Source organism: Artemia sp. Qi Xiang Cuo, chromosome 12 (genome assembly GCF_049724085.1).
Source record: "Artemia sp. Qi Xiang Cuo chromosome 12, ASM4972408v1, whole genome shotgun sequence".
Taxonomy (NCBI): Eukaryota; Metazoa; Arthropoda; class Branchiopoda; order Anostraca; family Artemiidae; genus Artemia; species Artemia sp. Qi Xiang Cuo.
The window spans coordinates 41,856,492-41,870,978 of NC_142805.1; the positions used below are offsets into that span (position 1 = coordinate 41,856,492).

General features: G+C 34.4%; 1 protein-coding gene across 1 annotated transcript in view; it reads left to right on the forward strand.

Moving 5' to 3' along the window:
* The first annotated feature begins 14,168 nt into the window (after positions 1-14,168).
* Positions 14,169-14,487, forward strand: part of LOC148946128 (tether containing UBX domain for GLUT4) — a 75,637-nt gene continuing 75,318 nt past the window's right edge. Inside the window, exon 1 of the mRNA XM_089097615.1 lies at positions 14,169-14,235. The gene's annotated coding sequence lies outside the window, so the exon portion shown is untranslated. The remainder of the gene's footprint in view (positions 14,236-14,487) is intronic.

Consider the following 14,487-nt stretch of genomic DNA (forward strand, 5'->3'; position numbering starts at 1 on the left):
GTGAGAAGACCATAGCAAATGAAGAAAAATAAAAAAATTGGAAATTACTTTAACTATGCTGTTGCGAAATAATCCTTTTATTGGCTATTATTGAAGCAATTCGTTTTGGTCTAGCAGGTAAAACAGTCCCCTGGTGATTCTTTATAATCTTAATTCCCTTATTGACTGTTGATTCACTCTTTAGAAGATTATCATAAATTGGGTCAATATTTAAACTACCTGTGTCCCTATTTATCGAAAGGTTAGCAAACATATGTTTTTTAATTTCAATGGCTTCTCTCGCTTATTGTGTGTACCCCTTATCATTTGAAATAGCTAAGGCCTCATCAAATTTTACAAAGTGATCTGGTTGAAACCAAATATGTTCTGCTAAAGCTGAAACAAAAGTTTCCGGAGGCTTGCTTAATTGTTTAATTAAGCAAGCCTCCAGAAACTTTTGTTTCAGCTTTAGCAGAACATATTTGGTTTCAACCAGATCACTTTGTAAAATTTGATGAGGCCTTAGCTATTTCAAATGATAAGGGGTATGCACAAGAGGCGAGAGAAGCCATTAAAATTAAAAAATATATGTTTGCCCAATTTATGATAATCTTCTAAAGAGTGAATCAACAGTAAGGGAATTAAGATTATAAATAATCACCAGGGGACTGTTTTACCTGCTAGACCAAAGCGAATTGCTTCAATAATAGCCAATAAAAGGAATATTTCGCAACAGCATAGTTAAAGTAATTTCCAATTTTTTATTTTTCCTCAATTGCTCTGGTGTTCTCACTAAAGTAACTCCATAATAGCATCTTTTCCCTACGTCGATCAATTTGCGCCAATTGTATAATTATTTATTTTTTTTTGGTGGGGGTTTTATTGGGTTTTTAGTTTTAACTTGTTTTTTTTTTCTTTTTATCTTGTTCTTCTTCTGTCTATCGTGCTGAAGACGCCTTGTTTGTGATACAGGCAAAATATCCGCGTTGTTTTGGATTTGTCTTTTCTTTTCTCTCCACTGGCCTTAGTCTCGTTTGTTGTTTTATTTTTTTTTTCATTGAGATTTTTATCTTTGTTGGTTATTTAACATTCTCAAAGAAATAATTTCCGGAACTTTCAACTACGTTGAACAAAATGGCTATCTCAAAATTTTGATTGGAAGTGTTTTAGTCTTTTTACCCCCTAAAGACATAGTTATTGGATCTTTTAACTATACTGAACAAAATGGCTATCTCAAAATTTTTATCAGGTAACTTTGGGAAAAAAAGGGTGTGCAAGTTGCCCTTCAATCTTTTTTTATCAATATGCACAACAACAAAAAAAATATTTTTCAGCAAATCAACTAAAACAGGACCATTGCTGTGGGGGAGTTTTATATCTTAAAAACCTTTGCAAGAGTGTACTCAACATTCTTGTAGGATTTCTTAGTGAACAGACGAACAGTATAATAAAGAACGATTTTGGCTTAATGTATTGCTTTTTTTTTTTTTTTTTTTTTTTTTTTTTTTTTTTTTTTTTTTAGACCAGGGCACTTTGTATCGAGGGAGTTGTCGTAGAAACTTGGAAAAGGGATCATTCGATTGGAAATTCGAGTGGCTTGTGCTTTTTTTAATAGTTGAAAGTGATTGGAAGGCAACTAACACCCCTTTCACAACTGAATGTGCATTGTCAGTTTAATATACAATTACTGATGTTCAGTAATCAAAATGTTAATATTATTTGATTTATTAAATTTATAAAAGTAAAAACATTTATATTTTTTCAGTAAAGTGCAAATTTTGTTCTGACCTTGGAAAGGCATAGGGGTTTTGTGCCCAACTTATGTTAATGTCTGCTCGTTTTGAGTTTCACTCGGTTATTTATTGTAATTTCTGTTCCTGTTGGGTTTCATTTATTTATCGATGCTGATTTGCGGTAGTTTCACGCTTGATAGATTATTTGATTTTATTTTTGCTAATTTTTGGTTTAATGGAGTTCTTTACTTTTCTTTGAAAAACTTATTTTGTGGAAAAAGTTTTTTTAATTAATCGGCAAAAACGCATCGTATAATATACGCAAAAACGCGTATAAATTTATTGTCGTATAATAATGATATTTATGACCACTCTCTAAGCTTAAGATGGTGGAGTAATCAAAGGAAAGAAATAGAGAGAGTACAAAATAACACACACAACAAAAAAAACCACTCAATGATAAATCCTGTTTCTAAATCTGAATAGTAAATTTTTTTTTTTACCGAAAAGGGCTGAAAGACCTAATAAAAATGCGTTACTTCGTTGCTATGACTTGGGCCCATGCTGACTTGGACACACATATTCAAGCAACGAATTAGACGGATAGGTCAATTACGATCCTTACAATCCTGACAATCGTTTCTTAGCCGGACATATATTTCGTCCGGAATCCGGCTGAAACCAAATAACTTGTTATACGTATATTTTTTATTTGAATTTAACTAGATAATGGGAATAGGGGTAAAGAGATACGCTAAATTCGTTTCTGAGCTTCAATTTTTCGCCAGACAGGTAGCTCCGGAATTTCGGCGAAACCGGAAAATTGGCAGAAGGCAGGATCATTTCGATCGGTATCGTCAAAATAGATATGACTTATAGAGGTAAACACACATGCTGAATCCAAATCTGAACTTGGTTTTCTCAGAGGATTAGCCATTTGGCCTTAATCTGTTTCTAGATCTTTAAGAGTCAACTGAATGTGCATTGTCAGTTTAATATACATGTACTGATGTTCAGTAATCAAAATGTTAATATTATTTGATTTATTAAATTTATAAAAGTAAAAACATTTATATTTTTTTCAGTAAAGTGCAAATTTTGTTCTGGCCTTGAAAAGGCATAGGGGTTTTGTGCCCAACTTATGTTAATGTCTGCTCGTTTTGAGTTTCACTCGGTTATTTATTGTAATTTCTGTTCGTTTTGGGTTTCATTTATTTATCGATGCTGATTTGCGGTAGTTTCACGCTTGGTAGATTATTTGATTTTATTTTTGTTAATTTTTGGTTTAATGGAGTTCTTTACTTTTCTTTGAAAAACTTATTTTGCGGAAAAAGTTTTTTTAATTAATCTGCAAAAACGCGTCGTATAATATACGCAAAAACGCGTATAAATATATTGTCGTATAATAATAATATTTATGACCCACTCTATAGGTTTAAGATAGTGGAGTAATCAAAGAAAAGAAATAGAGAGAGTGCAAAATAACACACACAACAACAAAAACCACTCAATGAAAAATTATGTTTCTAAATCTGATTAGTAAATTTTTTTTTACCGAAAAGGGCTGAAAGACCAAATGAAAATGCGTTACTTCGTTGTTATGACTTGGGCCCATGCTGACTTGGACACACATATTCAAGCAACGAATTAGACGGATACGTCAATTACGATCCTTTCAATCCTGACAATCATTTCTTAGCCGGACATATATTTTGTCCGGAATCCGGCTGAAACCAAATCACTTGTTATACGTATATTTTTTATTTGAATTTGACTAGATAATGGGAATAGGGGTAAAGAGATACGCTAAATTCGTTTCTGAGCTTCAATTTTTCGCCAGACAGGTAGCTCCGGAATTTCGGCGAAACCGGAAAATTGGCAGAAGGCAGGATCATTTCGATCGGTATCGTCAAAATAGATATGACTTATAAAGGTAATCACACATGCTGAATCCAAATCTGAACTTGGTTTTCTCAGAGGATTAGCCATTTGGCCTTAATCTGTTTCTAGCCCCCCCCCCCCCCCGAATATTGTCGGCCAGTCGTTAAAAAGTAGCCGAGTCAACGCGCAGCGCCGCTATTTTTCGTGAAAACAGTCAATTTTTTACTTGGAAACAGTAGATTTCCCTTAAAAATAGTCGGTTTCTGCTTGAAATTAGTTGTTTTTCTTAAAATCAGCCAAATTTTTGTCAACACAGTCGTGTTTTCTCAAAAATAGTAGTTTTTGTGTTCATAAAGCAGTCAGTAAAAAAGACCAGCCAGTCAATAAATACCTCCCCCCCAGATTTTGGCTAATGACGGTTCTTACGACGCTTAGGCTACTTAAATATACGAGTAGTTACTACTTACCATCAGACAATCCTGTGAAATAAGACAAGTCTGTCTGGTCCTTATTGCTAACTTGAAAACACGGGCTGAGCTGACAGAGGTCAATGAAGTCATGAGATGAACTGAGAAACTCGAACGAAAGTCAAAGTTTCGTCAAACCCTCAAAAATAACTCAACCCCATTCGAACACACTGGCCTCCCAGGGGACAAGCTGCCGACGGGTCATTAATTAAGGTCAGTAGTTGACTTCCGCGAAACGAGTCGGCCGCGTCTTTGAAATCCAAATTTTATGCAACAAAGACATTTGCGAAAGACAAGAAACTTAAAGTTGGACAAATTTTACATTCGGGAACAAATGCGGTATAAAAAGCCGTTTTGCGGCATAATCACAGCGTGCGGCATGGTCAAAATTTTATGCGGCATTTCCCTCAGAATCACGGCGTAATGCCGCGAAATGCGGCATAAGTGGCAACACAGCTGATGTGATGCCTTGGATGCAACTATCTATCTACCTATGCAACGTCAAGACTAAATAACTGAAAGTAGATGGCACAACAAAACCTCCTGCTATGCACTATAACTTCTAGATGGCAGGGTGAGATACAAGAACTCCATGGCACTGGCTAAAGGCTTGTTTGTTGTAGGCAATGGAGACTACATTAAAAAAAAAAAGAAAAAAGAGGAACAGAAATAGGGACTATAGAGATTTTTTTTAGGGACTTTTGTAATTTTAGGACTTAGGGACCTTTGCACAGCAGCCCCTTTTATGGACTTGTATCACCAAATTCTGTCTCTCAATGGTCTAGTAGTGAACATAGTAATAATATCTCCCTGTCTGATGCCGAAATTTCTCCTGCTTCTTCAGCAACAGCTTGCTTACCTGATGTTTCTTCTATGATGTTTCATAGTGCTGTATCCAACAACTTTACCAGTCATTTAGTTCCTGCATCCTCTCAGATTCTTACCTCTCAGGGAATGAGGCTCCTTAGCTCCAATGTTGATAGCCTCCCTAATAAGCTTTCTGAACTTTCCTTTTGTATGAAATCTGAAGGAGTGGACATTGCTGCCATTACAGAAGTTTCACCAAAATATACCATGTCAGTCGTAACTCCTGATGAAATCAAAATTGATGGTAGTAACCAAAGTTTAAAAACATGTTTCTAAAAAACTGTCTTGCAAGAAAAATTTGCCATTTATACCTGATTCACAGTGATAATTATTTTTGGTAGTCTTAATAGTAATACATTATTATGAAAACAAACTGGCATAGATTTCTAACAGAGGCACCCTTATTGGTGCATGGGGCCTTTTGCAGCTGCCACTGCTCACCATGATCTGTTTTGAGCCCTTTTAGACCATTAAAGATTCAAAACGCAATTTACCCTAGAAGCAGTTATTGAATTCTGAAAGAGCATAAAAAAGGCATGGTACTAGTGCATTAAATTTACTCTTTTATATACTGTATATGGAATGTCAAACTGGAGATGCTACAGATAGCAGGTCAGATACCTGCCAGACTGGTTATTTCAAAGATGGCTATTAAGAATTAGAATGCAAAGAGTAGTTTTCATTGTGTTTATAGTATTTAAACTGTTGTTTTTTTGGGGTTTAGGGGGGAAAGGAAGGTACCTAGGTTAGATTAGGTTATGTATTTAATATATAGTATGCCCCCCCCACCCCCTAAGGGGCAAATATATAACCCAAATTTGTTTCTAAACTATTATATATTCATCCTATTTTATTTTATTTCATTAGCATTAATCAAACTTGACTTCTTTAGCAGTATATAAAAGAGTATGTTTAATCCACCAGTACCAGCATCAAGTGATGTATTTGTTTTTATTCTAGCTAAATTATCTTGTAAACAATAAATTTACTAATATTTATTGGTTCACCTTTTCTGAAGGAAAAGATGATTGGTTCACCTTTTATGGAAAGGTTATTGGTTCACCTTTTCTGAAACAAATTAAACTAATATCATTAGATTCCTTATTAAATACCATTTCCAAATATCATGGTTGTTCTTCTGACAATGCATTAGTAGTCTTGTATAGGTTAGCTTTTTTATAAATTATAATTCCTTTGATGAAACAAATTTTCTGTAGTTTCAACTTGATGTACCCTAGTTTTATTTGGGAAGTTTGTATATTTGTAAAACTAATACTTGAAATGATTTTAAAATGGGGATAGCAATGGAAGGAAACATCTAATGAATAGAAATATGCTGAATATTATAAAGTAAAGAATTTTATTATTTTACTGTTCTGGTTTAGTTTTATTAATTTAAAAAAATTCTACAGATAAGCTTTTCAAAGAAAAGTGAAGAGCTATATTAAACTAAAATTAACATAAATTAAGTCAAATAATTTTCTAAGTGTAAAACAACTGAAAAATACCCATCAATAAATAGATGAAGCCCAAAAAAGAAAGAAAATACAGTAAATGAGCAAAAACTATGATGATTGGCCCCCTCCAATACCTTCTGAAGACCAGTATATAATTTGCACTTATGTTAATTTGCTCTAATGTAAAGGGGCATCAGAGAGGAGAGAGGCTACTGTCAGAAAAACATCCATAATATTTTGAAATATCATAAAATAAGGAATCTAATGGCATAAACCTAATTTGGTAGAATTCTACTTTGGGTACTTTTGGCTATCTTGGAAAGGGGTTAGGTTAGGAAAATGAAATTTTCAGGGATGGGACTACATGCCAAAGTATGTCCAAGTAAGGTTTTTTGAAGTACTACCTCCAGTCCTCTCTCTAGAGGGCCCTGACCTTTAAATTCTATGTTTTAAAAAAATGAAACCTTTCAAAGCAGATCTTCTGCTTAAATGAAGTACCGTACAACAAAACTGTTTTCAGCTTCACAACATTGCTTAATCACAATTTATAAGGTTTTAAAGATATGAAAATACATTTCCTAAATTTTGAAAAAAAACATTGACATGGCTTAAAATTCTACTCAAATAACAGGAACTGTATTTTCAGAACTAAAGCCAGAGAAAAAGAAACTGATAATTAAGGTAAAATGTTATTTTGTCAAAATTTCAATAGGTATATATCATGTAGGCAAATTTCAGGACCCTCTAAAGGAAGAAGGAGTGGAGGTGGGTATTTCAAAATACCTTCCTGTGACATACTTTAGCCTATAGACCCATCTCTGAAAGTTTCATTTTTCTAACCCCTTACCAAGAGGATATCCACTCTTTGACTATTGGAAAAAATTAGTATATAAGCTTATATAAAATGGTACTATCTAATCTCCTTATATTTAAAAATATTTTTGCCATCTAGTTGGAAAATTTTGCCCATCCCTATAGGAGAAATCTATATTTGCCAAATAGTTGACAAGAAACATTTTCCCAGCAAAACTTTTATTTTTCAACCAATTGACTAATAACTTTGGTCAATATCTACCAAATCATATTATTGAGTTAGGAATAAAGTAAATACACCATTTGATGCCTTTTTTTTATGCTTTTTACAAATATAATAATCATTTATATCGTAAATTAATTTCAGCCCCCCCCCCCCGTATATAGGCGATACCTAACCTAACCTGGTCAATATCTACGAAATCATATTATTGAGTTAGGAATAAAGTTAATACACCATTCGATGCCTTTTTTTATGCTGATTACGAATATAATATAGGCTATACCTATATAGGCTATACCTAACCCAACCAAACCGAACCCTGAAGTGGCCGATATAGGGGGGGGGCTGAAACTCATTTCTGATAGAAATGCTTATTATATTCATAATCAGCATAAAAAAAGGCATCAAATGGTGTATTCACTTTTGTCCTAACTCAATAATATGATTTCGTAGATATTGACCCTAACCTAACCCTGAATTGGCATGTATAGGGGGGGGGGCTGAAATTCATTTCCGATAGAAATACTTATTATATTCGTAATCAGCATAAAAAAAGGCATCAAATGGTGTATTCAGTTTAGTCCTAACTCAATAATATGATTTGGTAGATATTGACCATAGCCTAACTTTTCCCTAGCAACACTTAATTTTGCCAACTAGCTGGAAACAAACATTGTCCCAGAAGAAAATTTATTTTCCAACTAGTTGACTAATAGCTTATCCCCAGCAATGCTTAATTTAGCCAACTAGCTGGAAAAAAATTTACCTGTTCTGCAGCCATTTAAACATTTGCCATCTCAATTACTTGGACCATCTGTTTTGGCTTTTCTCTTTCTACAATTAGCCATGTCTTGATGCAACCTACTGCAAAATACTTGATAACTTCAAGATAGCCAAAAGTAACTAAAGTAGAATTTTACCGTATTTTGCTGTAGGTTGTATCAAGACATAGCCTAGCTAATTGTAGAAAGAGAAAAGCCAAAACAAAATAGTCCAAGTAATTGAGAGGCAAATGTTTAAATAGCTGCAGAACAGGTAATTTTTTTCCAGCTAGTTGGCTAAATTAAGCATTGCTGGGGATAAGCTATTAGTCAACTAGTTGGAAAAATTAAGTTTTGCCAAGATAGTCAAAAGGAGCTAAAGTAAAATTTTACCCCCAATTTTTTTTTAAGTCTTCTTCTTCTTCTATTTTACAGCAGGCGGGCTTTTCAGTAACACTATTTAGCCCTTTTCCTTTTGCTTCACTCTGTGGGCTACAGAGCTACTGGCTTGATTGCCTCATATTTATTAGATATATTCAGATATCTTTCAGCAGATCTTTCGACTCTAGGAGTTCAAATATAAGATGATAGATGTCGATTTCTATACTCTGTGTGCAGGTATAGTTGGCTAGGCTCTTGGCTGATAGTGGGATTTTGTGGTGTTTGAAGTATTTTAACAGTTTAGAAAGCAAGGTATGTTGTGCAGACGTCAGCATATTACATTCAAATAGGCAATGGTCAATTGTTTCATTATTCATATTACAATGCCTGCAAAGAGGGGACAGGGGAATTGAACCACTTGAATTAGAAAGCTTATATGAGAATGCAAGGAAATTTAGTCCATTTGTTCCAGAACGAATTCTATGATAAATTTTAGAAAGATACTTGTGGGGAAAGGGGGAAAGGATAGAATTGGTTTTATTAAAATTAATATCTGATAGCCTTCATCGGTAAATTTATCTAATTGGGATTGATCTCCCACTTGGCTGGTCAATATTTGTAGCATTGTTTGCTATTTCATCAACCTGATGATTACCACTTATGCCAGAGTGGCTAGGATTGCACTGAAAGTAAGTTTTTATGCCACTTGAAGCAAGATTATCAATAATACTGAGACAATGATAAGTGTCAATGTCCAACTTATATTGAGGAGCTGAGGCCAGCAATTCAAGGCTTGATAAAGAGTCGGAATAGATGATAATATTATTCAAATTTTCAATCAAAGATTGGTTTTGCTTCAGGTGTTCTAATGCCATGATTATGGCATTTAACTCAGCAGACAATATAGATAAATTATTATATAACTTTTCTCCCGTTGCAATATTCAGGTGGGGAAGGAAAACACCACTTGCAACCTACTCATTCATTTTTGACCCATTAACAAATATCTGGAAGTGATTTTTATAGGTAATTGTATTAATTTCTGCAATTTATTTCTGAACAAAAGCAATGGGGGTTAAATCTTTATTCCATTTTGAAAATTCAGTATTTATTATGGGAAATGACCAATTCCATGGAGGGGATTGGGGGAAAGTAGGTGCAATAGACTTTGCTGGTACAGGGATCTTCTTTTGAATATTGGCATACTCATCTGCAATACCTCTATACATGGCTGGATTTCTTAACCAATTATGTAATGTGTGTGAGCTATTTGATTCAATTTTTGTAAGATTTTTTATCAAGAGAAAGCTACGTCTCTCCCTTATTGTTGTTAATCCACTCTCCATAAGCAGAAACTTGGTGCTTGTGGGTTTCCTAAGACCAAATATGAGACGTATTATATCATTTTGTGTTGTTTCAATTTTTTGCATCTGGGTCTTTGCACATGCACCTTAGACAATGAGCCCATAATCAATATGGGGTCTTATATGTGATTTATAAAACTGGAGTAAGGTTTTCTCCTTACAACCCCAGGGTGTGGAAAGAAGTCTTTTTAGTATATTTGCTTTTCTATAACATTTTTTTATTGTGTTTGAAATGTGGAAGTGGAAATTAAGTTTTTGGTCAAGCATGAGACCTAGGTAATTAATATTATCATCTTCTGGAATAGTTGTTTTATTTAGAGTTAGTTTTGTATTAACATGGTTTCGCTTCCTGTGAAATTGGATTATTTTTGACTTGGTGGGTGCAATGGGTAAATCTGAATGTTGAGAGAATTTTTCAAACTGGAAAAGTGACTTTTGCAGATTTGACTGTGCTATCTGAAAGGTGTTGCCAGATGACCATAGCACCAGATCATCAGCATATTGTAGATTCGTGTGGGGTAGGTTCATGTCCCAGAGATATAGTGCAAATAGGAGGCAACTGATGACTGCTCCCTGATGTAGGCCTTTGGATATTGTCTTTTGGTGTGAAGAGGCTGAACCAACACAAACAATGAAACTTCGCACTTCTATGAAGGATTTAATAAAGGATACTAGCTTGGGAGGTACTCCAAGGTTTGCAAGTTTATTTAAAAGGATTTGGGGGTTCACATTGTCATATGCTCCTTCAAAATCAAGGAAAGCTGCCACTAGGATATTATTTTTTGAGAAAGATTCATTTATTGCATTTGTTAGCAAAATGAAAGCATCTGTTGAGGAGTGGTATTTCCTGAATCCAGTTTGAGTGTGTGGGATCATGTTATTTTTCTCAACAAACCAGAAGAGTCTGTGATAAATTATTTTCTCCATTATTTTCCCCATCGCAGGTGTAATCATTGTGGGCCTATAAGACTCAGGGTTATCTTTTGGTTTATTTTTCTTTAGGATTGGTAGGAGGGACGAACATTTCCATATATTGGGAAACTTAGAAGATGCCCAAGCATGATTATAACAATTTAGCAATTCTTGTTTGTATGAAGGTGTGAGATTCTTTATCCATGTAGGGTGTATGTTGTCATAGCTGCTGCTAGTTTTGGACCTAATATGATGTATTGCATTATTCAATTCCTGGATTGAAAATGGATTAGTTATGTACTCGGATCCTGGGCGTGGTTGGTAACTAGGGTTCATAGGAATTGTGGACAGATTGCTTTGATTGTTTGATGTTAGCTTATTAACAAAAAGAGTTGCAAATAGGTTAGCATTTTCAATATCATTGAAATAATGGGTATTATTATGTATAAGCTCATACAGGAGTGGGTTGGGAGAAGTCTTTTTCCCACATATGTGGCTTATGACTTTATGTATAATTGGCTCATGCGTTTCTCTGGAGAGATTATTTGCAAAATTATTCCAGTATTTATATTTAGCATCTATTATAGTCCTTTTCTGATTAGATTCTGCTTGTAATTTTTTTAAATATGTAGTAGGTGTTGGTTTTTTTATGAATTCTGTCCTAGCTGCCTTTTTTATCTTCCATTTATTTAGGCACTCATTTGTCCACCATGCTTTAGGAATTTGTTTAGGGAATGTTTTCTTAGGTGTTGTCCTGGGGATAGCATGATTAGCTGTATTCATTAGTAAAGATGTCAAGGCTTCAGCATGTGTGTCAACTGTTGTGTTAGAAATGCATGAACTTTGGGTGAAACTTGTAATTTCATCATTTAGCTTATTTTGGAAAATAGACCAATTTGCTTTAGTATTGATATATTTGGAAGTATGAGAAGAAGTTTCAGCAGGTTCATTTAGGGAGCAAACTATAGCAAAGTGGTCTGTACACAGACTATCAATTTTATTTATGTAAATTTTGTTCAAAAAATTTAAAGACACAATTTGTAGGTCAATTGTGGAGAATTTGGCACTTTTGGGGTTAAAATATGTAATTAGGTTTGGAGGGGTAGCAACAGCTAATTCATTATTATTTGAAATCATATGCTCAATAAATTTACCAGCTTTATTTGCTGGTTTATTCCCCCACAAAAGGCTGTGGGCATTGAAATCACCACAAATAATGATGTTTTTTAACATATTAGAATTATTTATATAATTAAAGAAATCCTTGGCATCTGAAGTTTGGCCATTAGGGTTATAAAAGCTTATTATGTAGGTTTTTAAATTATTCAGCCAAACACTTATACCAATTACATCAACATCATTTTCAAAATCTGGAAAATTGATGCCACAAAATTTTATATTATTATTAACTAATAAAGCTACACCACCTCCTTTTCTCTCTGAAGATCTATCCTTTCTCAGGATAGTGTATCCCAGAGACTTAATTTGTTGATTTTGGGTTAAATGAGTTTCCTGGAGGCAAGCAATATTAATGGAATTATTATTCATAAAAGATATTAGTTCATTTAGCTTATTTTCTGTGAGTGATCTTACATTCCTTTGGAGCATTGATAAATGTTGTGTTGTTGATTTATTCTTCATATGACTGTGTATCAATGTTCAGCTTTGTTAAAAGTAAAGCAAGATCTTTTTTTGCTTGAATGAGCATATCCTCTGGGATGTAGATTTTTGCCAATTGTGCAATAATTTTTGTTTTCTGTAGTTGATGTATGTTCATGGCCTTAACTACATTACAGTTTAGATTGAATAAGCATATATTTGGGGATTGCATTTTTGGTAGTGCTTCCTGTTTGTTGGTTAAGGGATTGATTCCTGGTAGTGTTTCTGGTTTATTTCTTCTTGGGAGGGAGGGCCAGGCTGGCCTCATCTCACCGGAAAACAAGGCTTGCTGGCTTGGTGATTCCTTCTGATAGGGATTTGAGCTAGGGGGCTTAGAAGATGTTGTTTTATATGGGGTGCTTGATGCATTTGGGGCAGTTGACTTGGGGGTTGTGGTTGGTTTCATTACAGGCTTTATTTGGTATTGTTGGGCAGCATTTGCTTCCATTGCTGCAAAGGGGTATGGGATGGCCTTCTCTGTTGATATTTGGAGTGTTAGAGCTCTTTTCTTGTATGCAGGGCATAATGATTTATTTGTAGATTCATGTGGACCTTTGCAATTGATGCATGTAGGCTGGGTGTTTTTGCAAGTTGTCAGCTCTTTAGGATGAAAAGATTTACAATTACTACACTCTTGGAGAATTTCATTGCATTTGTTTGTCGTGTGTCCCAGTTTGAAACACTTCTGACACTGAATAGGCTTTGGTTTGTATTCCTTGTGTGGTTTGATTTGCCCAAATAGGAATAATTTTTCTGGGATATCAATTTTATCCTTTAGTGTGAATAAGAAGGATCTACTAGTTTTTAGGCCAGTAGAATTAGGTTTTCCAAGTTGGGTAACATCCTCAACTGGGATTGTGTTTCCAGCCCTATCTGAGAGGCCTTCTTTTAACTCCTGAGTCGATATCTCTGGGGGAACATTGTAAACTACAATTTTTGTTGGTGATTGTTTTGGGTTCCAATTAGATGCAATAATTGGGATATTCAGAAGGGATTTAAGGTTAATTATTGTATCTGCTGATTTTTGATCTTCTACAGCTATAAGCAGAGATCCATCACGGTTAATGTTAAGAGAGAACATTGATTTAAGCAGTTTAAAAATTGCAACTCTTATTGCAGTGATCAATTTTATTACAAAGGGGGTGGTGGGTGTAATTTTAAGGTAAATTCGTAAGTTTTTGGAGGAATGTTCTTGGGCAGGGAGAGGGGAAATGCTTTTAATTTGGGAGATTTTTTCCCTTTTTTTAGAGCTTCTAGAGAGGACCTCTTGAAACCCATTATCATCATTTATGGATGCATTAGGACCTACAGTTATCATTGTCCTATTCTCCGAATCGGAGCCATCATTAGAACTTTCAGATAATGTGCTTGACCAGCTATGATGGGTATCTTTCACTATGGAATTTGATTTGGGATCTGGGGGGACGTTTTTTTTTTTGAGGACTTCTGAACATTTCCCATTTGAAAAAGCGTTAAACAAAAAAAAAAAACAAAAAAAAAAATGGAAAAAATATTATATAAAAACCTCTGCACAATACTATGGGAAGGATAAACACCACAGTATAGCCCTGAGGATGACTTGAGCAGGATAGGTTTGGTACAACTACTGATTAGAAGCGATAATAATCAAGAAAATATATTTCGATTTTCTTGTACGGTTGCTGTTGTTGTCGATATGACATTCGTAAGCATGGTCCAAGTAATTGAGATGGCAAATGTTTAAATGGCTGCAGAACAGGTAATTTTTTTTCCAACTAGTTGGCTAAATTAAGCATTGCTGGGGATAAGCTATTAGTCAACTAGTTGGAAAATAAATTTTCTTCTGGGACAATGTTTGTTTCCAGCTAGTTGGCAAAATTAAGTGTTGCTAGGGAAAAGTTAGGCTATGGTCAATATCTACCAAATCATATTATTGAGTTAGGACTAAACTGAATACACCATTTGATGCCTTTTTTTTATGCTGATTAGAATATAATAAGCATTTCTATCG